Source organism: Pseudophryne corroboree, chromosome 10, assembly GCF_028390025.1.
Source record: "Pseudophryne corroboree isolate aPseCor3 chromosome 10, aPseCor3.hap2, whole genome shotgun sequence".
NCBI lineage: Eukaryota > Metazoa > Chordata > Amphibia > Anura > Myobatrachidae > Pseudophryne > Pseudophryne corroboree.
The window spans coordinates 163,617,485-163,644,180 of record NC_086453.1 but is presented as its reverse complement, the minus strand read 5'-3'; the positions used below and the strand labels follow the sequence as shown (position 1 = coordinate 163,644,180).

The window sequence follows — 26,696 nt, the reverse complement described above, 5'->3', positions numbered from 1 at the left end:
TCCAACACCACGTTGAGATCCTAAGGTGCCACTGGAGGCACAAAAGGGGGCTGAATATGCAGCACTCCCTTAACAAATGTCTGAACTTCAGATAGGGAAGCCAGTTCTTTCTGGAAGAAAATCGATAGAGCCGAAATCTGGACCTTAATGGAACCCAATTTTAGGCCCATAGTCACCCCCTGACTGTAGGAAGTGCAGAAAACGGCCCAGCTGAAATTCCTCCGTTGGGGCCTTCCTGGCCTCACACCACGCAACATATTTTCGCCATATGCGGTGATAATGGTTTGCGGTCACTTCTTTCCTAGCTTTAATTAGCGTAGGGATGACTTCCTCCGGAATGCCCTTTTCCTTCAGGATCCGGCGTTCAACCGCCATGCCGTCAAACGCAGCCGCGGTAAGTCTTGGAACAGACAGGGCCCCTGCTGCAGCAGGTCCTGTCTGAGCGGCAGAGACCATGGGAGATCATTTCTAGAAGTTCCGGGTACCAAGCTCTTCTTGGCCAATCCGGAACAATGAGTATAGTTCTTACTCCTCTTTTCCTTATTATCCTCAGTACCTTGGGTATGAGAGGAAGAGGAGGGAACACAAACCGACTGGTACACCCACGGTGTCACTAGAGCGTCCACAGCTATTGCCTGAGGGTCTCTCGACCTGGCACAATATCTTTCTAGCTTTTTGTTTAGGCAGGACGCCATCATGTCCACCTGTGGCCGTTCCCAACGGTTTACAATCAGTTGGAAGACTTCTGGATGAAGTCCCCACTCTCCCGGGTGGAGGTCGTGCCTGCTGAGGAAGTCTGCTTCCCAGTTGTCCACTCCCGGAATGAACACTGCCGACAGTGCTAACACGTGATTTTCCGCTAATCGGAGAATCCTTGTGGCTTCTGCCATCGCCATCCTGCTTCTTGTGCCGCCCTGTCAGTTTACATGGGCGACTGCCGTGATGTTGTCTGACTGGATCAGTACCGGCTGGTTTTGAAGCAGGGGTCTTGCCTGACTTAGGGCATTGTAGATGGCCCTCAGTTCCAGAATATTTATGTGTAGGGAAGTCTCCTGACTTGACCATAGTCCTTGGAAGTTTCTTCCCTGTGTGACTGCCCCCCAGCCTCGAAGGCTGGCATCCGTGGTCACCAGGACCCAGTCCTGTATGCCGAATCTGCGGCCCTCTTGAAGATAAGCACTCTGCAGCCACCACAGCAGAGACACCCTGGTCCTTGGAGACAGGGTTATCAGCCGATGCATCTGAAGATGGGATCCGGACCACTTGTCCAACAGGTCCCACTGAAAAGTCCTTGCATGGAACCTGCCGAATGGAATTGCTTCGTAGGAAGCTACCATTTTTTTCAGGACTCGCGTGCAGTGATGCACCGACACCTGTTTTGGTTTCAGGAGGCCTCTGACTAGAGATGACAGCTCCTTGACTTTCTCCTCCGGGAGAAAACACTTTTTTCTGTTCTGTGTCCAGAACCATCCCCAGGAACAGTAGACGTGTCGTAGGGACCAGCTGTGACTTTGGAATATTTAGAATCCAACCGTGCTGTTGTAGCACCTTCCGAGATAGTGCTACCCCGACCAACAACTGCTCCCTGGACCTCGCCTTTATCAGGAGATCGTCCAAGTACGGGATAATTAAAACTCCCTTTTTTCGAAGGAGCACCATAATTTCGGCCATTACTTTGGTAAACACCCTCGGTGCCGTGGACAGACCAAACAGCAACGTCTGGAATTGGTCATGACAATATTGTACCACAAATCTGAGGTACTCCTGGTGAGGATGGTAAATGGGGACATGCAGGTAAGCATCCTTGATGTCCAGTGATACCATGTAATCCCCCTCGTCCAGGCTTGAAATAACCGCCCTAAACGATTCCATCTTGAACTTGAATTTTTTTATATAAGTGTTCAAGGATTTCAAATTTAAAATGGGTCTCACCGAACCGTCCGGTTTCGGTACCACAAACATTGTGGAATAGTAACCCCGTCCTTGTTGAAGGAGGGGCACCTTGACTATCACCTGCTGGGAATACAGCTTGTGAATTGCCTCTAGCACTGCCTCCCTGTCTGAGGGAGTTGTTGGCAAGGCAGATTTGAGGAAACGGCGAGGGGGAGACGTCTCGAATTCCAGCTTGTACCCCTGAGATACCACTTGAAGAATCCAGGGATCCACCCGTGAGCGAGCCCACTGATTGCTGAAGTTCTTGAGACGGGCCCCCACCGTACCTGGCTCCGCCTGTGGAGCCCCAGCGTCATGCGGTGGACTTAGAGGAAGCGGGGGAGGACTTTTGTTCATGGGAACTGGCTGTATGCTGCAGCTTTTTCCTTCTACCTCTGCCTCTGGGCAGAAAGGACGCGCCTTTAACCCGCTTGCCTTTCTGGGGCCGAAAGGACTGTACCTGATAATATGGGGCTTTCTTTGGCTGTGAGGGAACATGGGGTAAAAATGCTGACTTCCCAGCTGTCGCTGTGGAAACGAGGTCCGAGAGACCATCCCCAAACAACTCCTCACCCTTATAAAGGCAAAACTTCCATGTGCCTTTTAGAATCTCCATCACCCGTCCACTGCAGAGTCCATAATCCTCTCCTGGCAGAAATGGACATTGCACTTATTTTAGATGCCAGCCGGCAAATATCCCTCTGTGCATCTCATGTATAAGACTGCGTCTTTTATATGCTCTATGGTTAGCAATATAGTGTCCCTGTCTAGGGTATCAATATTTTCTGACAGGGAATCTGACTACGCAGCTGCAGCACTGCACATCCATGCTGAAGCAATAGCTGGTCTCCGTATAATACCTGAGTGTATATATACAGACTTCAGGATAGCCTCCTGCTTTCTATCAGCAGGATCCTTTAGGGCGGCCGTGTCCGGAGACGGTAATGCCCCCTTCTTTGACAGACGTGTGAGCGCTTTATCCACCCTAGGGGATGTTTCCCAACGTGACCTATCCTCTGGCGGGAAAGGGTACGCCATTAGTAACCTTTTAGAAATTACCAGTTTCTTATCGGGGGAAGCCCACGCTTCTTCACACACTTCATTTAATTCCTCAGATGGGGGAAAAAACACTGGTAGTTTTTTTTTTTTTTTCTCCCCAAACATAATACCCTTTTTTGTGGTAGCTGGGGTAACACATTTTTCATTGCCGTAATCATGTAACGTGTGGCCCTATTGGAATGTACATTAGTCTCATCGTCGTCGACACTGGATTCAGTATCCGTGTCGACATCTGTGTCCGCCATCTGAGGTAGCGGGCGTTTTAGAGCCCCTGATGGCTTTTGAGACAGCTGGGCAGGCACAAGCTGAGAAGCCGGCTGTCCCACATCTGCTATGTAGTCAAACCTTTTATGTAAGGAGTTGACACTTTCACGCAATTCCTTCCACAAGTCCATCCACTCAGGTGTCGGCCCCGCAGGGGGTGACATCACATTTATCGGCACCTGCTCCGCCTCCACATAAGCCTCCTCATCAAACATGTCGACACAGCCGTACCGACACCGCACACACACAGGGGATGCTCTGACTGAGGACAGGACCCCACAAAGCCCTTTGGGGAGACAGAGAGAGAGTATGCCAGCACACACCAACAGCGCTATATAACACAGGGATTAACACTATAACTGAGTGAGTTTTCCCAATAGCTGCTTGTATACACAATATTGCGCCTAAATTTAGTGCACCCCCTCTCTTTTTTACCCTATGTAGTCTGGAAACTGCAGGGGAGAGCCTGGGAGCGATCCTTCCAGCGGAGCTGTGAGGGAAAATGGCGCCAGTGTGTTGAGGGAGATAGCCGCGCCCCTTTTTCGGCGGACTTCTCCTGCTTTTTTCTATGTATATCTGGCAGGGGTATTTTACACATATATAGTCTCTATGACTATAGTATGTGTTATTTGCCAGCAAAGGTACTCAATATTGCAGCCCAGGGCGGCCCCCCCCCCCCCCAGCGTCCTGCACCCATCAGTGACCGGAGTGTGAGGTGTGCATGGGAAGCAATGGCGCACAGCTGCAGTGCTGTGCCCTACCTTGATGAAAACCGAAGTCTTCTGCCGCCGATTTCCAGGACCCTCTTCTTGCTTCTGGCTCTGTAAGGGGGACGGCGGCGCGGCTCCGGGACCGGACGACCGAGGCTGGGCCTGTGTTCGATCCCTCTGGAGCTAATGGTGTCCAGTAGCCTAGAAGCCCAAGCTAGCTGCAAGCAGGTAGGTTCGCTTCTCTCCCCTTAGTCCCTCGTAGTAGCGAGTCTGTTGCCAGCAGATCTCACTGAAAATAAAAAACCTAAAATAAACTTTCTTTTTCTAAGAGCTCAGGAGAGCCCCTAGTGTGCATCCAGCTCAGCCGGACACAAAATTCTAACTGAGGTCTGGAGGAGGGTCATAGAGGGAGGAGCCAGTGCACACCAGGTAGTCCTAAAGCTTTCTTTAGTTGTGCCCAGTCTCCTGCGGAGCCGCTATTCCCCATGGTCCTTACGGAGTCCCAGCATCCACTTAGGACGTCAGAGAAAAATAAATTTGTTACCATAACCAATCAGGTTATTCAGGTTCTCCCGTCAGGGTCCCGGGACCCGGCCGCCACACCCCCATCACGGCAACGGACAATAAAAACGGAAGTGACGCTGCCCTCCCCAGTCAGCGCCGGGAGATCACCATGGGAACGTAGCACCGCTCTCTATACAGAGGGTAACATGCATAACCAAGGCTACCTGCAGTGTAAATAAAACCACTGACAGACACAAACTCACATGATATTGTAAGTGAATTTAGAGTAATGAAAATATAAACACACCATCTACAACGAAAGCGGCGCCACCTCCCCAAACATATAATACGGTTACATATAAAAAAGTGCAATAACAAACATAAATACAGTGCGGACATTGTTAAAAACACATGCTGGCTATAAGAATAATTAACATATACAAAGCATATGAAATGTGTGTTGTATGCGAGTTATCCTGATGAAGGGGGAAACCCCGAAACGTTGATTGCACATTAAAGCTTGATTGCTACTTTTGCACAGTTATGAAGACTGAGTGCCGTTTCCTCTTGTTTGCTACAAACGTGGGGATGCTGACCCCTGTAAGAGGGCACCGGAGCAAGTATCTTTTTACCTTTGGAGTGCCGGAACCTTTGCATGGATATCTGTCTGCTCTGTGAGCCCTAGATCAGGTAGCACAGTAATATCAATATCTATCTATCTATCTGACAGACAAGGGAGCAGTACAAACCAGGAGGGAGATCTCCATTCTTAAGGACTAAGGATACCAGTGGGACATATTATATCTGCATAATTGGCTGTTAATAGCTACTGAAAAACTAGAGGAAAACCCTTGAGGCAGATACGAAGTTTAACACAGGAATAATAGAACTATTGGGAGAAAGAAAAACACATTTTCTGAAGAAAAATCCACAGATAGGCGGTACCAACTAATGATACTGTCCAACCACGGATACCAAACAGGAAGACTGTTCTAATTGACAGCCACTTTAGCATTCACTTATCAAATTAATATTGAAGACACCCCTGATGAAGTCTTAAATGACAAAACGCGTTGTGACATGGTATTGGGATCCATAAAGGGAATGGAAAATTCACCTACTAGATATTCACAGAAAAATTTAATTGGTTTTATGTATTTAATATTGCCTAGATGCTATAAGTTTTTAGTAACAATTTTTTTAAATAAATTCATGTATATCTTGGAGAAGAAAAAGACTGATGCCATTTTACTTGTCTAATAAATCGGTTTAAGAGGTTCATTACCTCATTTCCTAGAAGGTTATAATACTAGGCGCACCCCAAAGAAATAACAAATTGAGATTCTTGTAAAAGGTCTACTCAGGTAGTAGACCATTCATTGGAGTTGCTGCAGACTATTGTTTATGTTGTAAAGAAAGTTGAAATAAATACAAATAACAAATGCCCCATGAATTTTTAAAAGTAAGAAAAATGATTTGTACCCATGCTAAATTTTTTTTAATTGATAAGGCTATATTGCATACCAATTTTGAAGAGTCTGTGATGATATTTATGTGGCCCACCATGCCCCTGAAGATTAAAGATTACTATTAATTTCTATTTTTCTATTTATTTTATTTCTATTAATTTCTATAAGATTCTATTTGTTTTATCTGAAAAAGAAATAATGATTTGATTAATGATTTGGATGGGAACAGCCACGATAGGCCCATGAGGCTTCATGCTGTTCCCTTTCTTTGTTATGTTCTTAAATCAATCTAAGACACACATTCATGGCACACATACAAAAGTTTGCTTCGGTTTGCTAAAGTTATTTGTTTTGTATAATACAGTACAGACAATTTTTGGGTGTTGTGGTGGACCACCTAAGTGAAATCGTACACCAAACAAAATCTGCACAGTTGTTTCTATGCTAAAAAGGTTACAAGCATTCCAAATGTTGGGGTGTTTGATGCACCCTAACACGCGTGCACAAACACACACCGGGGCTTATAGGGGACAGACCCACAGTAAAATCTGTCAGAAGGACACAGAAGGACTTGCCAGTTCACAACTCAGCGTCAGTGACTAAACTCCATGTGCATGTAAAATGTCTACAGAGACCTTTAGCGCTTTTACACTGCCAACTGTATAAATTGAGCACCGATATACACTCTGGCACCCCCCCCCCCCTTCTCTTTTCACACTGATACTTGTTTCAGAAGTGAAGGAGGACCAGCGTTTCTTCCCCTGCAGCCTGCATGGAGAAAATGGCGCTGAGCAGTGTGCTGGCTGATTGAGGAAGAAGCCCCGCCCCCTGTAATGGCGCGTTTCTCCTCAGAAAACGTAAAATAAGAATTTACTTACCGATAATTCTATTTCTCGTAGTCCGTAGTGGATGCTGGGAACTCCGTAAGGACCATGGGGAATAGCGGCTCCGCAGGAGACTGGGCACAAAAGTAAAGCTTTAGGACTACCTGGTGTGCACTGGCTCCTCCCCCTATGACCCTCCTCCAAGCCTCAGTTAGGATACTGTGCCCGGACGAGCGTACACAATAAGGAAGGATTTTGAATCCCGGGTAAGACTCATACCAGCCACACCAATCACACCGTATAACTTGTGATCTGAACCCAGTTAACAGTATGAGAACAGAGGAGCCTCTAGAAAAGATGGCTCACTACAACAATAACCCGATTTAGTTAACAATAACTATGTACAAGTATTGCAGACAATCCGCACTTGGGATGGGCGCCCAGCATCCACTACGGACTACGAGAAAACAGGATTTTGGTACTTACCGATAAATCCCTTTCTCCGATTCCACAGGGGCCACTGGAGCGTAGTTACAATGGGGATATAGTAGGCAGTAATTGGGAGCTGGCACTTTAAAATTCTCAACCTGTGGCTAGCTCCTCCCCTACTATCTCCCCTCCAAGCCAGTCTACGTAAAACTGTGCCCGATGAGAGATGGAATAAACAAACCTTAAGGTAGAGGAGGTTAATGACGCCCTGTAAACCAGGATAACCCAAACTAAACCTGGAACAGAACCTGACAAAAAACCAGGCTAGCCTGAACTCAACAAGCAGTCATATGGTGATCTGCAACCGTTAAGCAAAAAACAAGGAGGAACAGCGCTGGGCGGGCGTCCAGTGGCCCCTGTGGAATCGGAGAAAGGGATTTATCGGTAAGTACCAAAATCCTGTTTTCTCCTTCATCCACTAGGGGCCACTGGAGCGTAGTTACAATGGGGACGTCCCAGAGCTCCCAAAAACGGGCGGGAGAGCGCTGCGAGTCCTGTAAAAACTGCTCGGCCAAATTGTGATGCAGAGGCCGCAAAAGTGTCAAACTTGTAGAATTTGACAATAGGAATGTCAGTCCGACCAAGTAGCCGCCCGACAAACTATTTATGGAGACCCCACGGGCAGCCGCCCACAAAGGTCTTACCACGCGCGTTAAGTGCGCTGAAATGGAATACGGAGGCTCCCTAGCAACCTCCAAGAAGACTGTCTGATGGTTAGATGTATCCAACGGCCCAGCGTATGTTGGGACCCCGGCTATTTAGCACGGGAGCATTGTACAGCACCAAGAAGAAAACACTTTGTCGAATAGCCGAAGACCTCTGTAGGGAGAGTCGGCGAGCCATGACAACATTCAAAGAGGACCAAAAAACACTAGTGTCAGATTTGTCGGAAAAATGGACATCCCCTCAGGAAGAAACGACCGCTGAGACCGAAACTCAGCCGGGGGAGATGCCATAGAGCACTCCCTGAAAAAGAGGCCGAACCTACGGCCGCTAGGCTAATCTCTTTTGGAAGAAAACCGAAAAAAACAGAGACCTAAAATTCAGGTCAGTGTGGTATGAAGCGCAGCGGAGCAAAACCTCCCAGAGAAACCAAAGATGACGGCTGAATGGTAACTGAAAGAAGGGGAAAACCCCTTTTATGCTTATTATGTCCGATACAGTTTTCCAAAAGTGGCAAAAGCGAGAAGAGGTAACAGACTTCTGAAATCGGGGCCCGGTAGGCCTAACCAACCTAGGGAACTACTCCCTTCTGAGGTCTCGTGAACAGTCACACGGTTACACGGAACCAGTGTAAGATTGAACCAGGAAAAGTTGTTGAAGTGGACAGTCCAGTCGAGGTAGTAGCATAGGCTCCTCTACTGACAACAGGTGTATCTGTATCTTCAAGACATCTGTGGCCCAACCAGAGCCACCGAGAGGACTAGCACGCATAATCCCCTCCTGTGTTACCGAACCGGAGGTAGAAATTAAAAAGGGAGGCCGGATAGAATAACCAGAAAACTCCCCGGAGCCCTGAGGGCCTCCTCGGCTACTGCCCGAGCTCACGCCCGAGAGTAGTAAAGGGTTAAAAAGTCAGTCAGAACGCCCTGAGGTCGATCCGAAATCTCCGCCCACAGCGGACCAGCTGACAAAACTCCGGGGAATGTTTTCTCCCCCGGGAGTCTGACCTGGTGGCTTGACCCGGAAAGAAGATTGTTGTCCCCCGCTCAGAGAGGGATGTTGTCCCCCGTTCAGAGAGGAATGTTGTCCCCCGCTCAGAGAGGAATGGAGGCGACCACTCCTTGCGTCGCAACTTGACTGAAGGAATAGAGTACCTGGTGCCGAGGAAGGAAAAATCCTCTGACGGACCAAGTTGAGAAACGTCTATGAGGAGCATAAATTGGATCTGTGTTGAACCATAAGCTCCTGGATCCTCCGGATATTCAGAAGCCACCTAATGTACAGAGTGGGAAAGCAGCAGTAGATTGTCCATTTAGGGAACCAACGTCACCTTCTGCCCTTGAAAGAGTTATTCTGTGATCTTCCTGAACTCTGTGGGAGCGGAAGAGATACCGAGAGGAAAGGACTGACAGTGAAAATGAGAATCCTGTAATGTGAATCTGAGAAAAGCCCGTCCAACTGAAATCAGTAAACAGGCATCTCTGAAGACAAGGGACACGTAAAAACTCCCTTTCTTGTTCAAAAAAAAAAGCAATCACAGACTGAAAGGATTGTAAGGCCAGAATAGGTCTGGCCGAGCCAACTGGCTTCGGAACGTGAGAAGAAAACAAAGGCCTGAGAACTGTCCCGATTCAAATGATATGTGAAAAACAGGGATCAACACTCTTTGCGGTTAGAAGCATATGGAGCGCCGCCTGCAGTATGACTCTTGTCATCGTAAATCGGCCGCCCCCTGCCGAGGGACTCCTGAGATGGTTGTTCCGAAATCTAGTTTGCCCCAGCCTTCTCAGTTCTTCCCATAGGACCACCGACCTGCGCCTACCCTGGGACCCTCCAGGTGGTAGGAAAGTCTGACCTGTAGTGGGTTTATAAGGATGATGCTGAACCTCTGCTTCAGCTCTTTTTTTTTTTTTTTTTTTTTTTTTTTTTTTTGAGATCCCCTGGCGACTGAAATATCGCCCGTGTGGAGTCGAAAGTTTCCGAAGGGTCACGGAAAAATCTAAAGGAAAGACCGGTAACGGTCTGTCTTGGAGCTGGGGCAGTATTAGGAGAAAGCAAAGTGGACTTACCTCCAATGGTTCAAGAAATCCTGCAGAAAGTTCCTTCCCCTGAACCATCTGCCCCGTAGGATTACATGTTCACCTGTCACAGTCGCAGCCCCAGAGGTCGACGGTTTAAGACAGCCCAAGCGAAAATGCAGGGTCCGAGTCTGCAGACGTGGTGACCTTCAAAGATCATAGAGCAGAATCGTGATTCGGACCTGTACCAAAGTATCAATTGATCCTGATGTGAAACATCCTGTAACCTAGAGGACAATTGTTCCACAACCTACCTGTTCCGGACAAGGTAGAAACATGCTGCCGTATATGTCTTCGATGGGTCCCTGAACAAGGTTGCTCAGGAAAACGGCAGCTTGTTGGACCGGCGGTACATCGAGGGGTATATCCTAGAAAGGTTCTGATACCATCTCCTGACGACTGTGGGAAGAGGGTAGGGAAAACAAACATTGTTTGATACCTGATTTTGTGTGTTCGGGTGTCTGACGGCCGCCTACCGGAGCCTGCCCAGCTCATCCGAGACTGGGCCAGTCGCTGTCATTTCGTCATTGGCGTCGAACCCTGATGGACTTGACGTGTCCGCCTCCTTTACCTGCAGTACCAGACGAACTGCTGTATAATGCACCTGGATATTCTGAGACACTGGTTCAGACTCCACAGAAAACAGACATCATTAGTATTGTAACCTGGAAGGTTAGCAAGGTTCCTTTAGAAACCTGGAGAGGTGAAATGACGTACAAGATCTCTGGTTAATAGTGACATTACCTGTATAATCTGAGCTGTTCAACAGGAGTGTCCTGCAGGCGCGTGGAGGGCTCTGCAGATGGCTCCACCGCATACTTCACACCTAAGAGGGAATTCTTTAACTATCCCAGGTGAGAGGAGAAAAGGTGGGTTAAAGAAACACAGCCATATGTAAAGTCTGCACTATAATATATAGTGACCGACATCAAATAAACTTTCTGGAGCAGCGGAGACCTGAACCAGTAGCGCTGCGCTGTGGGACAGGAGTCTTAGCCCTAGGCTATAGGGGCTCCCCTTAAAGTTTCTTTATTTTCAAACCCTGGTCCCCCTGTACAGATACCCGCTACTAGCGTACTGAGCCGCAGCGCTATTTGTCTGATGCCTTACACGCATTCCCCAAATTACAAATAGCATTAGTAACTAGCCAAGGAATAATAAAGGGAAGACCACACTGTATGTAGTGTACCGCTAAATTTAGGTGCACCAGATGTTTCTCGGAGGTTCCGCTGGCTTTTCAAAATGGTGACCAGACTGTGAGAAAAGATGGGGGAAATTGTTATGTGGCAAGGAGGTATTTTGTTATTAGAAAACATTGCGGAAGTGGTTTGTTTTATCTTAAAGATGTATGTGGACACCTCTGTACAAACTACACAAAAGTAGGGCACTGGTAGGAACCAGACCCACGCCCTCCATGCCGCAAGGCAGCAACGCCAACCACCACACCATCCGCACTGCCCTATATACGGCATTGTATGCATATATCTATATACATACCTCCACACATCTATATATATATATATATTCATACATACACATCTATATATATATATATATATATATACACACCCACAGTGAATCCAACCCTGTATGTGAACCCATTAGGGTAGATAAATACTGTAGTATATGTATGGTAAATAAATTGTGCACATTTTTGAATCATTATGAGATGAGCCCCAGCTCCTGTAATAGAGCAGGCTCCTGTATGAAATGCCTGTCAGAGGACTCTCCTGCAGGGAGGAATGTCAGCAACTCCCTGCACAGAAAATTTAAAAACCCCCCCTGAGACAGGATTTGTGTCTAGAGGCAGTGAACGCTGCGATCCGCCGCCGGGAGCCCGCTGAGCAAAGCGGGAATAGCCTTCACCCCCACATCCTACCTTTATCCTCCCTGAACAGCCCGGAGAGGGAAGGGAGCTTGCAGCGGCCGGGGAGCGGTGTGACAGTGCAGCGGCGTGTCCTGTAGCGGCCGGGGGACGGAGTGCGCTTAGCCCGCCGAACAGAGCGGGAGTTAGCTCCGCCCCCTCCGCTTCGGCGCCAAATTTAAACCTGCTCTACCATAAGCGGGAAGCGCCCTGTATCTCCCCGGCCGCTTGTAAGCTGTGGCCGGGGAGCGTTTCATGCACCGAGTCCCATGTGACCTTGTGTGCCAGAGTCTGGAGCCTAGCTGTGTGAGCAATAATGACTCACTTTTGCAAATAATAATGTGCTAAGTATGCTCCTTAGACTCTGGCATACAGCTTCTATTCTCACTGTGTATCCCCCGGCTGCCTTCTGCAGCCGGGTAGTGAAGAGCGCTGAGCCCGCTTACAGAGCGGGCTGAAGCTCCGCCCCCCATATAATGGCGCCAAGTTCAAATTATTAAGCGCCTTTGATGCACTCCAGCCTTCTATGACTGGAGTATAGGGGACCATACCTATGTTGAAAACTGAAACTGTTTAATTCTGGTCAGGATTATATGGAACGCTTCAAGAATTTGCATGTCATCCTTGCACAGGGCTCATGCTGCGCAGGGGCTTTGCTAAACTTCTCTATATCGTTCCAATTTAGTGCTGCCGAAGCAAGCACTTCAAACACATGATAAAACATACATCAGTGACAAGGGGGGATGTTTGTACTCACCACACTTTAGGCGTACTCCAACTCGACCCCGAGGCTCCGACACACGCCGCACGCAGCGGTGTCCGGTCCCTTTTGTACTCATCTTCTGATGGAGTGGCCCCGACACGAGCCGCACGCAGCGGTGTCCGGCCATTTTTGATACTCACCGCTGCCATGCTGCCGGAATCTTCTGCTGGATGGAGTGGCCGCGACACGCGCCGCACGCAGCGGTGTCCGCCGACTCAGGAGAGCTCAGTGTCTCCCTCAGCCGGGGCCCATCCCTAGCCGCACGCAGCTGCGATGGGACCCCGCCGGCAGCTCCCACGGTGCAGACTGGCAGTGGCAGAGCTGCCAGTCTGTAAGAAAGAAAAATAAAATAATAAAGAAAAAAGAAAAATTTCTTCAGCTAAACCCAAGTGAACCAGCTCACATCGGGCACATACTAAGACTGGCTTGGAGGGGAGATAGTAGGGGAGGAGCTAGCCACAGGTTGAGAATTTTAAAGTGCCAGCTCCCAATTACTGCCTACTATATCCCCATTGTAACTACGCTCCAGTGGCCCCTAGTGGATGAAGGAGAAATAGAATTATCGGTAAGTAAATTCTTATTTTCTCTGACGTCCTAAGTGGATGCTGGGGACTCCGTAAGGACCATGGGGATTATACCAAAGCTCCCAAACGGGCGGGAGAGTGCGGATGACTCTGCAGCACCAATTGAGAGAACTCCAGGTCCTCCTCAGCCAGGATATCAATTTTGTAGAATTTTACAAATGTGTTTGCCCCTGACTAAGTAGCTGCTCGGCAAAGTTGTAAAGCCGAGACCCCTCGGGCAGCCGCCCAAGATGAGCCCACTTTCCGTGTGGAATGGGCTTTTACAGATTTTGGCTGTGGCAGGCCTGCCACAGAATGTGCAAGCTGAATTGTACTACAAATCCAACTAGCAATAGTCTGCTTAGAAGAAGGAGCACCCAGCTTGTTGGGTGCATACAGGATAAACAGCGAGTCAGATTTTCTGACTCCAGCCGTCCTGGAAACATATTTTCAGGGCCCTGACAACGTCTAGCAACTTGGAGTCCTCCAAGTCCCTAGTAGCCGCAGGCACCACAATAGGTTGGTTCAGGTGAAACGCTGAAACCACCTTAGGGAGAAACCGAGGACGAGTCCTCAATTCCGCCCTGTCCGTATGGAAAATCAGATAAGGGCTTTTACAGAATAAAGCCGCCAATTCTGACACGCGCCTGGCCCAGGCCAGGGCCAACATCTTTAAGTGGTTCAAACCAATGTGACTTTTGGAACCCAAAAACTACATTGAGATCCCAAGGTGCCACTGGAGGCACAAAAGGAGGCTGTATATGCAGTACCCCTTTTACAAACGTCTGCACTTCAGGGACTGAAGCTAGCTCTTTCTGGAAGAAAATTGACAGGGCCGAAATTTTAACCTTAATGGACCCCAATTTCAGGCCCATAGACACTCCTGTTTGCAGGAAATGTAGGAATCGACCCAGTTGAAATTCCTCCGTCGGGCCTTACTGGCCTCACACCACGCAACATATTTTCGCCAAATGCGGTGATAATGTTTTGCAGTTACATCCTTCCTGGCTTTGATCAGGATAGGGATGACTTCATCCGGAATGCCTTTTTCCTTCAGGATCTGGCGTTCAACCGCCATGCCGTCAAACGCAGCCGCGGTAAGTCTTGGAACAGACAGGGTCCTTGCTGGAGCAGGTCCCTTCTTAGAGGTAGAGGCCACGGATCCTCCGCGAGCCTCTCTTGAAGTTCCGGGTACCAAGTCCTTCTTGGCCAATCCGGAGCCACGAATATAGTGCTTACTCCTCTCCATCTTATAATTCTCAGTACCTTGGGTATGAGAGGCAGAGGAGGGAACACATACACTGACTGGAACACCCACGGTGTTACCAGAGCGTCTACAGCTATTGCCTGAGGGTCCCTTGACCTGGCGCAATACCTGTCGAGTTTTTTGTTGAGGCGGGACGCCATCATGTCCACCTTTGGTTTTTCCCAACAGTTTATAATCATGTGGAAGACTTCTGGGTGAAGTCCCCATTCTCCCGGGTGGAGGTCGTGTCTGCTGAGGAAGTCTGCTTCCCAGTTGTCCACTCCCGGAATGAATACTGCTGACAGTGCTATCACATGATTTTCCGCCCAGCAAAGAATCCTTGCAGCTTCTGCCATTGACTGCTTCTTGTGCCACCCTGTCTGTTTACGTGGGTGACTGCCGTGATGGTCTCCGACTGGATCAACCCGGCTGACCTTGAAGCAGAGGTCTTGCTAAGCTTAGAGCATTGTAAATGGCTCTTAGCACCAGGATATTTATGTGAAGTGATGTCTCCAGGCTTGATCATAAGCCCTGGAAATTTCTTCCCTGTGTGACTGCTCCCCAGCCTCGCAGGCTGGCATCCGTGGTCACCAGGACCCAGTCCTGAATGCCGAATCTGCGGCCCTCTAGAAGATGAGCACTCTGCAACCACCACAGGAGGGACACCCTTGTCCTTGGTGACCGGGTTATCCGCTGATGCATCTGAAGATGCAACCCCGACCATTTCTCCAGCAGGTCCCACTGGAAAGTTCTTGCGTGGAATCTGCCGAATGGGCTTGCTTCGTAGGAAGCCACCATTTTTTCCAGAACCCTTGTGCATTGATGCACTGAGACTTGGCTCGGTTTTAGGAGGTTCCTGACTAGCTCGGATAACTCCCTGGCTTTCTCCTCCGGGAGAAACACCTTTTTCTGGACTGTGTCCAGAATCATCCCTAGGAACAGAAGACGAGTCATCGGAACCAGCTGCGATTTTGGAATATTGAGAATCCAACCGTGCTGTCGCAACACTACCTGAGATAGTGCTACACCGACCTCCAACTGTTCCCTGGATCTTACCCTTATCAGGAGATCGTCCAAGTAAGGGATAACTAAAACTCCCTTCCTTCGAAGGAGTATCATCATTTCGGCCATTACCTTGGTAAAGACCCGGGGTGCCGTGGACCATCCAACGGCAGCGTCTGAAACGGACAGTGACAGTTCTGTACCACAAACCTGAGGTACCCTTGGTGAGAAGGGTAAATTGGGACATGAAGGTAAGCATCCTTGATGTCCAGAGACACCATGTAGTCCCCTTCTCTTGAATTTGAACCTCTGTATGTAAGTATTCAAAGATTTTAGATTTAAAATCGGTCTCACCGAGCCGTCCGGCTTCGGTACCACAACAGTGTGGAATAATACCCCTTTCCCTGTTGCAGGAGGGGTACCTTGATTATCACCTGCTGGGAATACAGCTTGTGAATGGCTTCCAAAACTGCCTCCCTGTCTGCTTGTAAAGCCCCAGCGTCATGCTGAGGGCTTGGCAGAGGCGGGAGAGGGCTTCTGTTCCTGGGAACTGGCTGATTTCTGCAGCCTTTTTCCTCTCCCTCTGTCACGGGGCAGAAATGAGGAACCTTTTGCCCCCTTGCCCTTATGGGAACGAAAGGACTGCGCCTGATAATACGGCATCTTCTTATGTTGAGAGGCGACCTGGGGTAAAAACGTGGATTTCCCAGCTGTTGCCGTGGCCACCAGGTCTGAAAGACTGACCCCAAATAACTCCTCCCCTTTATAAGGCAATACTTCCATATGCCATTTGGAATCCGCATCACCTGACCACTGTCGTGTCCATAACCCTCTTCTGGCAGAAATGGACAGCGCACTTACTCTTGATGCCAGTCGGCAAATATCCCGCTGTGCATCACACATATATAGAAATGCATCTTTAAAATGCTCTATAGGCAATAATATATTGTCCCTATCTAGGGTATCAATATTTTCAGTCAGGGAATCCGACCACGCCAACCCAGCACTGCACATCCAGGCTGAGGCGATTGCTGGTCGCAGTATAACACCAGTATGTTGTGTAAATACATTTTAGGATACCCTCCTGCTTTCTATCAGCAGGATCCTTAAGGGCGGCCATCTCAGGAGAGGGTAGAGCCCCTGTTTTGACGAGCGTGTGAGCGCTTTATCCACCCTAGGGGGTGTTTCCCAACGCACCCTAACCTCTGGCGGGAAAGGATATAATGCCAATAACTGTTTAGAAATTATCAGTTTTTTTATCGGGGGAAACACACGCTTCATCACACACCTCATTTAATTTCTCAGATTCAGGAAAACTACAGGTAGTTTTTCCTCACCGAACATAATACCCCTATTGGTGGTACTCGTATTACCAGAAATGTGTAAAACATTTTTCATTGCCTCAATCATGTAACGTGTGGCCCTACTGGAAGTCATATTTGTCTCTTCACCGTCGACACTGGAGTCAGTATCCGTGTCGGCGTCTGTATTTGCCATCTGAGGTAACGGGCGCTTTAGAGCCCCTGACGGCCTATGAGACGTCTGGACAGGCACAAGCTGAGTAGCCGGCTGTCTCATGTCAATCACTGTCTTTTGTAAAGAGCTGACACTGTCATGTAATTCCTTCCAACAGTTCATCCACTCAGGTGTCGACCCCCTAGGGGGTGACATCCCTATTACAGGCAATTTGCTCCGCCTCCACATCATTTTCCTCCTCATACATGTCGACACAAACGTACCGACACAGCACACACACAGGGAATGCTCTGATAGAGGACAGGACCCCACTAGCCCTTTGGGGAGACAGAGGGAGAGTTTGCCAGCACACACCAGAGCGCTTATATAAGTGTTTTTCCCCTTATAGCTGCTGTATTGTTTATACTGCGCCTAATTAGTGCCCCCCTCTCTTTTTTAACCCTTTCTGTAGTGTAGTGACTGCAGGGGAGAGCCAGGGAGCTTCCCTCCAACGGAGCTGTGAGGGAAAATGGCGCCAGTGTGCTGAGGAGATAGGCTCCGCCCCCTTATCGGCGGCCTTTTCTCCCGTTTTTCAGTGTAATCTGGCAGGGGTTAAAATTCATCCATATAGCCCTGGGGGCTATATGTGATGTATTTTCGCCAGCCAAGGTGTTTGTATTGCTGCTCAGGGCGCCCCCCCCCTAGCGCCCTGCACCCTCAGTGACCGAAGTGTGAAGTGTGCTGAGGAGCAATGGCGCACAGCTGCAGTGCTGTGCGCTACCTTGGTGAAGACAGGATGTCTTCTGCCGCCGATTTTCCGGACCTCTTCTTGCTTCTGGCTCTGTAAGGGGGCCGGCGGCGCGGCTCTGGGACCGGACTCCATGGCTGGGCCTTTGTTTGATCCCTCTGGAGCTAATGGTGTCCAGTAGCCTAAGAAGCCCAATCCACTCTGCACGCAGGTGAGTTCGCTTCTTCTCCCCTTAGTCCCTCGATGCAGTAAGCCTGTTGCCAGCAGGTCTCACTGAAAATAAAAAACCTAAAACTAAACTTTTCACTAAGCAGCTCAGGAGAGCCCCTAGTGTGCACCCTTCTCGTTCGGGCACAGAAATCTAACTGAGGCTTGGAGGAGGGTCATAGGGGGAGGAGCCAGTGCACACCAGGTAGTCCTAAAGCTTTACTTTTGTGCCCAGTCTCCTGCGGAGCCGCTATTACCCATGGTCCTTACGGAGTTCCCAGCATCCACTAGGACGTCAGAGAAATATATTTTTATACTGGCGGGGGTGTAGGACTGTGAATCATATGCTACCTTTAAACAGTTTACAGTAGGTTTCATGCTGCCCAGGGCGGGCCCCCCCCCCCCATAAAGGTCCAGATTTCGGCCCTATCCATTTTCTTTCAAAAGGAACTGGCTTCTCTTCCTGAAGTTCAGACTTTTGTAAAGGGAGTGCTGCATATTCAGCCCCCGTTTGTGCCTCCAGTGGCACCTTGGGATCTTAACGTGGTGTTGAGTTTCCTGAAATCACACTGGTTTGAGCCACTTAAAACCGTGGAGTTGAAATATCTCACGGGGAAGGTGGTCATGCTATTGGCCTTAGCTTCGGCTAGGCGTGTGTCAGAATTGGCGGCTTTGTCACATAAAAGCCCCTATCTGGTTTTCCATATGGACAGGGCAGAATTACGGACTCGTCCACAATTTCTGCCAAAAGTGGCGTCATCTTTTCATTTGAACCAACCTATTGTGGTGCCTGCGGCTACTCGGGACTTGGAGGATTCCATGTTACTAGATGTAGTCAGGGCTTTGAAGGTTTATGTAGCCAGAACGGCTGGAGTCAGGAAAACTGACTCGCTGTTTATCTTGTATGCATCCAACAAGCTGGGTGCTCCTGCTTCAAAGCAAACTATTGCTCGCTGGATCGGTAACACGATTCAGCAGGCTCATTCTGTGGCTGGATTGCCGCATCCAAAATCAGTAAAGGCCCATTCCACAAGGAAGGTGACCTCTTCTTGGGCTGCTGCCCGAAGGGGTCTCGGCATTACTGCTTTGCTGAGCGGCTACTTGGTCAGGATCAAACACCTTTTGCAAAGTTCTACAAGTTTGATACCCTGGCTGAGGAGGACCTTGAGTTTGCTCATTTGGTGCTGCAGAGTCATCCGCACTCTCCCGCCCGTTTGGGAGCTTTGGTATAATCCCCATGGTCCTTACGGAGTCCCCAGCATCCACTAGGACGTTAGAGAAAATAAGATTTTACTTACCGGTAAATCTATTTCTCGTAGTCCGTAGTGGATGCTGGGCGCCCGTCCCAAGTGCGGACTTCTTCTGCAATGCTTGTATACAGTTATTGCTTAAATGAGGGTTATGTTATGGTTGCATCGGGTTTATCTGATGCTCAGTTGTTGTTCATACTGTTAACTGGGTATGTTTATCACGAGTTATACGGTGTGATTGGTGTGGCTGGTATGAGTCTTACCCTGGATTCCAAAATCCTTTCCTTGTATTGTCAGCTCTTCCGGCACAGTTTCCTTAACTGAGGTCTGGAGGAGGGGCATAGAGGGAGGAGCCAGTGCACACCAGTAGTCCTAATTCTTTCTTAGAGTGCCCTGTCTCCTGCAGAGCCCGTCTATTCCCCATGGTCCTTACGGAGTCCCCAGCATCCACTACGGACTACGAGAAATAGATTTACCGGTAAGTAAAATCTTATTATAACAATGCACAGTAAAAGACTGGATATATATCCCAGGGTACTTGTACTAATATCCCTGAATGTATGCACTTGTTCTTAACTAACACGGTCTAAAGGGCAAGTAGAATAATTAAGTGTCCTGTAAATGCACAGCGCTGATGATACAGGCAGCTTTACAGAGGAGACATTGCCCAGCAGTCCCAGAGTAAGCTCAGCATGTGTGTAATGGCACTCAAAGGCTGACAGGGAGTGAGGGAGACAGATGCAGTTCCAGGACAGGAATATTTGCAGTACATTGAGCCTGGGGGAGGGGCTACAGGTCAGAGCCTTATCCACTTGCTGGACTTCACCACCGGGTACTGCGAGACTTATTAAAATTTATTTTTATGGACTCCAACATGTGCCCTTGCGGTCTAGTGGGGCCCCTGTACGGCCACAGTGACCACGCCAGCACGCGCGGTCCATCTCCTAGAGACCACGCCAGATCGCTATTTCCAATGGGACCCGCATGCGGGACCCTCTTACCTCCTCCTTTGATGTGGCCACACGATCCTGGAGACAAGCGGTAAGTGTGTGTGCCCTAAAGAAAACAGGAGCCCTCCGCTGTAAGTGCCCGGCAGCCAGGGCGCGGGAGTATACAGCGCCGCCGGGGGAGGTGAGGGAGCCGCAGCATAATATGTCAGAATGACATATAGCACTTGATAGTGCCTATGCTGCGGCCCTTGAAGTCTTCTATCTTCTGTAAAAGCTCTTTTCAGGGCTGCGCAGCCCTCTATGTTAGCTGCCTGCACTGCAGGCACCAATTTACAAACCGAGCTTCAGTGACTGGAGGCGGGGTTATAGAGGAGGCGGCACTATGCATCCTGGGAATAGTCAAAGCTTTTAAGCCTGTTGGTGACTCGGATCAAGATCCAACTCTACACCCCGATGTAAATTTCCTGTGGAATCAGTGTACCCCGCTGCTGAAAAAAATAGGATTTTAATTACCTACCGGTAAATCCCTTTTCTCGTAGTCTGTAGAGGATGCTGGGGTCCATATTAGTACCATGGGGTATAGACTGGTCCACCAGGAGCTATGGGCACTTTAAGAGTTTAATAGTGTAGGCTGGCTCATTCATCTATGCCCCTCCTACCAGACTCAGTCTAGAAACTGTGCCCGAGGAGACAACATACTTTGAAAGAAGGAATTACACAGCCAGTGGTGAGACTCATACCAGCTCACACAACAGGCAAATCCGACTAACATGCCAGAAAACTCAGGAACAGCTGAAACAGTACTGAAACTGTAATGCAGGCAGAACTTACCTAGGAACTAGGCAGTACTGAACTACACTGCTCAAAAAAATAAAGGGAACACTAAAATAACACATCCTAGATCTAAATGAATGAAATATTCTTATTAAATACTTTGTTCTTTACATAGTTGAATGTGCTGACAACATAACACAAAAATTATAAATGGAAATCAAATTTATTAACCCATGGAGGTCTGGATTTGGAGTCACACTCAAAATGAAAGTGGAAAAACACTACAGGCTGATCCAACTTTGATGTAATGTCCTCAAAACAAGTCAAAATGAGGCTCTGTAGTGTGTGTGGCCTCCACTTGCCAGTATGACCTCCCTACAATGCTTGGGCATGCTCCTGATGAGGTGGCGGATGGTCTCCTGAGGGATCTCCTCCCAGACCTGAACTAAAGCATCCACCAACTCATGGACAGTCTGTGGTGCAACGTGGCGTTGGTTTATGGAGCGAGACATGATGTCCCAGATGTGCTCAATTGGATTCAGATCTGGGGAACGGGTGGGCCAGTCTTTAGCATCAATGCCTTCATCTTGCAGGAACTGCTGACACTCCAGCCACATGGAGGTCTAGCATGGTCTTGCATTAGGAGGAACCCAGGGCCAACCGCACATGCATATGGTCTCACAAAGGGTCCGACGATCTCATCTCGGTACCTATTGGCAGTCAGGCTACCTCTGGCGAGCACATGGAGGGCTGTGCGGCCCCCCAAAGAAATGCCACCCCACACCATTACTAACCCACTGCCAAACCGGTCATGCTGGAGGATGTTGCAGGCAGCAGAACGTTCTCCTTGGTGTCTCCAGACTCTGTCACGTGCTCACTGAGAACCTGCTCACTGAGAATGTGTGTAGAGCACAGGGAGCCAGTGGCGAATTTGCCAATCTTGGTGTTCTCTGGCAAATGCCAAACTACCTGCACGGTGTTGGGCTGTAAGCATAACCCCCACCTGTGGACGTCGGGCCCTCATACCACCCTCATGGAGTCTGTTTCTGATCGTTTGAGTAGACACATGCACATTTGTGGCTCGCTGGAGGTCATTTTGCAGGGCTTTGGCAGTGCTCCTCCTGTTTCTCCTTGCACAAAGGCGGAGGTAGCGGTCCTGCTGCTGGGTTGTTGCCCTCCTACGGCCTCCTCCACATCTCCTGATGTACTGGCCTGTCTCCTGGTAGCGCCTCCATGCTCTGGACACTACGCTGACAGACACAGCAAACCTTCTTGCCACAGCTCGCACTGATGTGCCATCCTGGATGAGCTGCACTACCTGAGCCACTTGTGTGGGTTGTAGGGAGGTCATACAGGCACGTGGAGGCCACACACACTACTGAGCCTCATTTTGACTTGTTTTAAGGACATTACATCATAGTTGGATCAGCCTGTAGTGTGTTTTTCCACTTTAATTTTGAGTGGGACTCCAAATTCAGACCTCCATGGGTTAATAAATTTGATTTCCATTGATAATTTTTGTGTGATTTTGTTGTCAGCACATTCAACTATGTAAAGAACAAAGTATTTAATAAGAATATTTCATTCATTCAGATCTAGGATGTGTTATTTTAGTGTTCCCTTTATTTTTTTGAGCAGTGTATAAACCAATGCAGGAAAACGAAGCACTGGGCGGGCGCCCCGCATCCTCTACGGATTATAAGAAAAGGATTTACCGGTAGATAATTAAAATCCAATTTTCTCTTACGTCCTAGACGATGCTGGGGTCCATATTAGTACCATGGGGATGTACCAAAGCTCCCAGAACGGGAGGGAGAGCGTGGAGGCTCCTGCAAGACTGCTTGACCAAACTTGAGGTCATCAGAGGCCAAAGTATCGAACTTGTAAAACTTAGCAAACGTGTTCGACCCAGACCAAGTAGCTGCTCGGCAAAGCTGTACAGCAGAGACACGCCGGGTAGCCGCCCAGGAAGAGCCCACCTTACGAGTCAAGTGGGCTTTTACAGATTTTGTACACTGCAATCCTGCCGTAGAATACGCATGCTGGATGGTGAACCTTATTTAGCGCAAAATCAACTGCTTAGTAGCAGGACACCCAATTTTCTTGGGTTCATAGAGGACAAACAGTCAGATTTTCTGTGACGAGCCGTCCTCTTCACAAATCTTCAAAGCCCTAACATCCAAGGCCTTTGAAGCAATTGAGGAGTCAGTAGCCACTGGCACCACAATAGGTTGGTTGATATGGAAAACCGATACAACCTTAGGCAGGAACTGCGGACAAGTCCTAAGTTACGACCTATCTTCATGGAAGATCAGATGGGGGGCTTTGTCTTGTAAAAGTCCCTAATTCCGACACGCGTCGAGCAGAAGCCAAGGCCAAAAAAGTGACCGCCTTCCACGTGAGAAACTTGATGTCAGCCTCCTGTAGAGGCTCAAAACAAGCTGATTGTAGGAACTGCAACACCACATCAAGATCCCAGGGTGCCGTTGGTGCCACAAAGGGAGGCTGAATGTGCAGAACCCCTTTCAAAAAAAGGTCTAAACCTCTGGGAGGACAGCCAATTGTTTTTGGAAGAAAATGGACAAAGCAGAGATCTGGACCTTAATGGAGCCCAAAGTCAGTCCCATATCCACACCTGCTTGCAGGAAAAGGAGAGAACGCCCAAGTTGAAAATCTACCGCAGGAAATTTCTTGGATTCACAATAGGAAAAAAATGTTTCCAAATCCGATGGTAATGTTTAGACGTTACCCCCTTCCTAGCCTGTAACAGGGTAGTTATAACCTCACTCAGGATACCCTTCCGAGCTAAGATCTGGCGTTCAACTGCAATGGCGTCAAACAGACGTGGTAAGTCTTGATAATCGAACGGCCCCTGCAGTAGCAGATCCTCCCAAAGAGGTAATGGCCTTGGACCTTCCAGCAGAAGATCCTGTAGATCCGCGTACCAAGATCTCCTTGGCCAGTCTGGAGCAATTAGGATTGCCAGAACCTTTGTTCTTCTTACCAGTTGAAGAACTTTTGATACCAAAAGTTCAACGGACGTGAACACCCACAGTGTCACCAGTGCATCCACCGCAACTGCCTGCGGGTCTCTCGACCTGGAACAGTACCTTTGCAGCTTCTTGTTGAGGCGGGAGGCCATCATGTCTATGTGAGAAACCCCCGACCAACCGGTTACCTCCTCGAACACCTCCGGATGGAGGCCTCACTCCTGGATGGAGATAGTGTCTGCTGAGGAAGTCTGTTTCCAGTTGTCTACTCCCGGAATGAAGATTGCTGACATCGATACTGCGTGTCTTTAAACCAAGAGGAGGATTCTTGACACCTCTGACATGGCAGCCCTGCTCTTCGTTCCACCTTGCCGGTTTATGTAGGCAACTGTGGTCACGCTGTCAGACTGTACCTGAACAGCCCGATCCTGTAGAAGGTGTGCTGTTTGCAGAAGGCCGTTGGACACGGCTCTTAGCTCCAGGATGTTTATTGGGAGAAGGGATTCTTGATTCGACCACCTTCCTTGGAAGGTTTCCCCCTGAGCGACTGCTCCCCAACCTCTTAGACTTGCATCTGTGGTTAGAAGGATCAAGTCCTGAACTCCAAACTTTCGGCCTTTCAGAAGGTGTGGTAGTTGTAGCCACCAGAGGAGCGAAATCCTGGCTTTCGGTGACACACGTCTCCTCTGGTGCATGTGTAGGCGAGATTCCGACCACTGGTCCTAGAGATCCAGCTGAAAGGATCGAGCATGAAACCTTTCTGTACTGAAGAGCCTCGTAGGAGGAAACCATCTTCCCCAGAAGGCGGATGCACTGATGAACAGAGACCCGGGTAGGCCTCAAGACATCCTGGACCATTTTTTTGAATCACCAATGCTTTCTCCACCGGTAGAAACACCCTCTGCACTTCCGTGTCTAGGATCATCCCCAGGAAAGAGCCTCCTTGTCGGCTCCAGATAGGACTTTGGAAGGATCAGGATCCAACCTTGCTCCTTGAGCAATTGTGTCGTGAGAGCAATGGATCTTAACAACTTCTTCCTGGACGACGCCTTGATTAGGAGGTCGTCCAGATACGGAATTATGTTTACCCCTTGCTTGCGGAGGAGAACCATCATCTCTGCCATCACCTTGGTGAAGAACATCGGTGCTGCGGAGAGGCCGAACGGAAAATGCCAGAAACTGATAGTGATCGTCCAAGAATGCAAACCTGAGATATGCCTGATGTGGCAGCCAAATGGGAATATGGAGGTAAGCATCCTTGATGTCCAGGGACACCAGGAACTCCCCCTCCGTCAGTCATGAGATGACCGCTCTCAGAGACTCAATCTTGAATTTGAACTCCTTGAGAAAAGGGTTTAAAGATTTTAAGTTCAGAATTGGACGTACCAAACCATCCAGTTTCGGTACAACGAAAAGGTTCAAATGGTAACCCTTGTTCCACTGATCGGAACTGGAACAATGACCTCGGACTCTACCAATTTTCGGATACCTTCCAGAAGAATTGTTCTGTCTGCCGGCAGAGCTGGCAAGCCTGATTTGAAGAAACGGTGAGGTGGGAGAGTTTGAAACTCCAGCCTGTATCCTCTGGACACAATGTCTTGTACCCAAGGGTCCAGGCCTGACGACATCCAGACATGGCTGAAATGCCGGAGTCTTACCCCCACCTGACCTTCCTCCAGGCTGAGCTGTACCGTCATGCGGAGGACTTTGGGGTATCAGAAGCAGGCTTCTGGGAGCCAGCAGGAGCAGGCTTCTTTCCTTTAGCACGACCACCTCTGAAGGTGTGAGAAGGCTTGTTCTTTCTAGGCCTCGTGGGCCGAAAGGACTGACACGTGGCTGGTGTAAAAGGCTTCTTCGTAGCTGGTGCAGCTGAGGGGAAAAAAGGAGAGACTTACCCGCGGTAGCCGTGGCAATCCATGCATCCAGCGCCTCCCTAGAGAGACCCTGACCCGTATATGGCAGGCCCTCCACACTTTACGTGGATTCTGCGTCCACAGACCATTGGCGCAACCAGAAACCCCTGCGAGCAGAGACCGACATGGAGGAGATCCCCGCAGCCCTGGAACCCAAGTTATTCATGGAATCTACCAGGAACCCTGCAAAATCCTGAAAATTACGTAAAAATAAATCAACGTCACCTTTATCCATCGGAGTCAAGTCCTCCTGCAGAGTGATTGACCACCTGGCAATAGCTTTAGAAATCCATGCACAGGCAATAGTAGGCCGCAGTATAGCCCCTGAAGCAGTGTAAATGGATTTGAGCGTAGCATCCACCTTGCGATCTGTTGGGTCCTTCAATGCGGTAGATCCCGGGACTGGTAAAACTACCTGTTTTGACAGCCTGGATACAGAGGCGTCTATCGGCGGAGACTCCCACTTCTTTCCATCTTCCTCTGGGAAGGGAAAAGCAACCAAGACCCTCTTAGGGATCTGGAATTTTTTTTCTCCGGATTTTCCCAGGCTTTTTCAAAGATAGCATTTAATTCCTTAGATGCTGGGAAGGTGAGGGGGGGGGCTTTTTCCTGTCTGGGAAAAAGGCCACCTCAACCTGCTCAGAAGTTGTGTCAGAAATGCGCAACACATCCCGTATGGCCTCAATCATCAACTGCACCCCCTTAGCAAGTGATGCCGTCCCCCTCGACATATCCCCCGTCACCGTCTGCAATGTCAGAATCGGTGTCCGTGTCATCCTGCATAATCTTGTCCTGCATAATCTTGGCAAGTGCATGTTTGTTAGAATGTACCGCAAGGGACCCTGAGGAAGCAGTATCAGACCATACAACCATAGAGGATTGTAGTACCTGAGTGGCATCCTCCGTTGTAGCAACCCTTTCAGAAATCTGAGAAATAGTCCCCCTAAGAGAGGCTAACCATTCCGGCTCTCTAGCTGGG

At 49.0% G+C, this 26,696-nt stretch overlaps 1 protein-coding gene and 1 pseudogene across 2 annotated transcripts in view; both read right to left on the bottom strand.

Moving 5' to 3' along the window:
* Positions 1-26,696, bottom strand: part of CBL (Cbl proto-oncogene) — a 334,599-nt gene that overhangs the window by 226,982 nt on the left and 80,921 nt on the right. The gene's annotated exons all lie outside the window — the stretch shown is intronic.
* On the bottom strand, positions 12,444-12,559 carry LOC134967983 (U6 spliceosomal RNA; annotated as a pseudogene).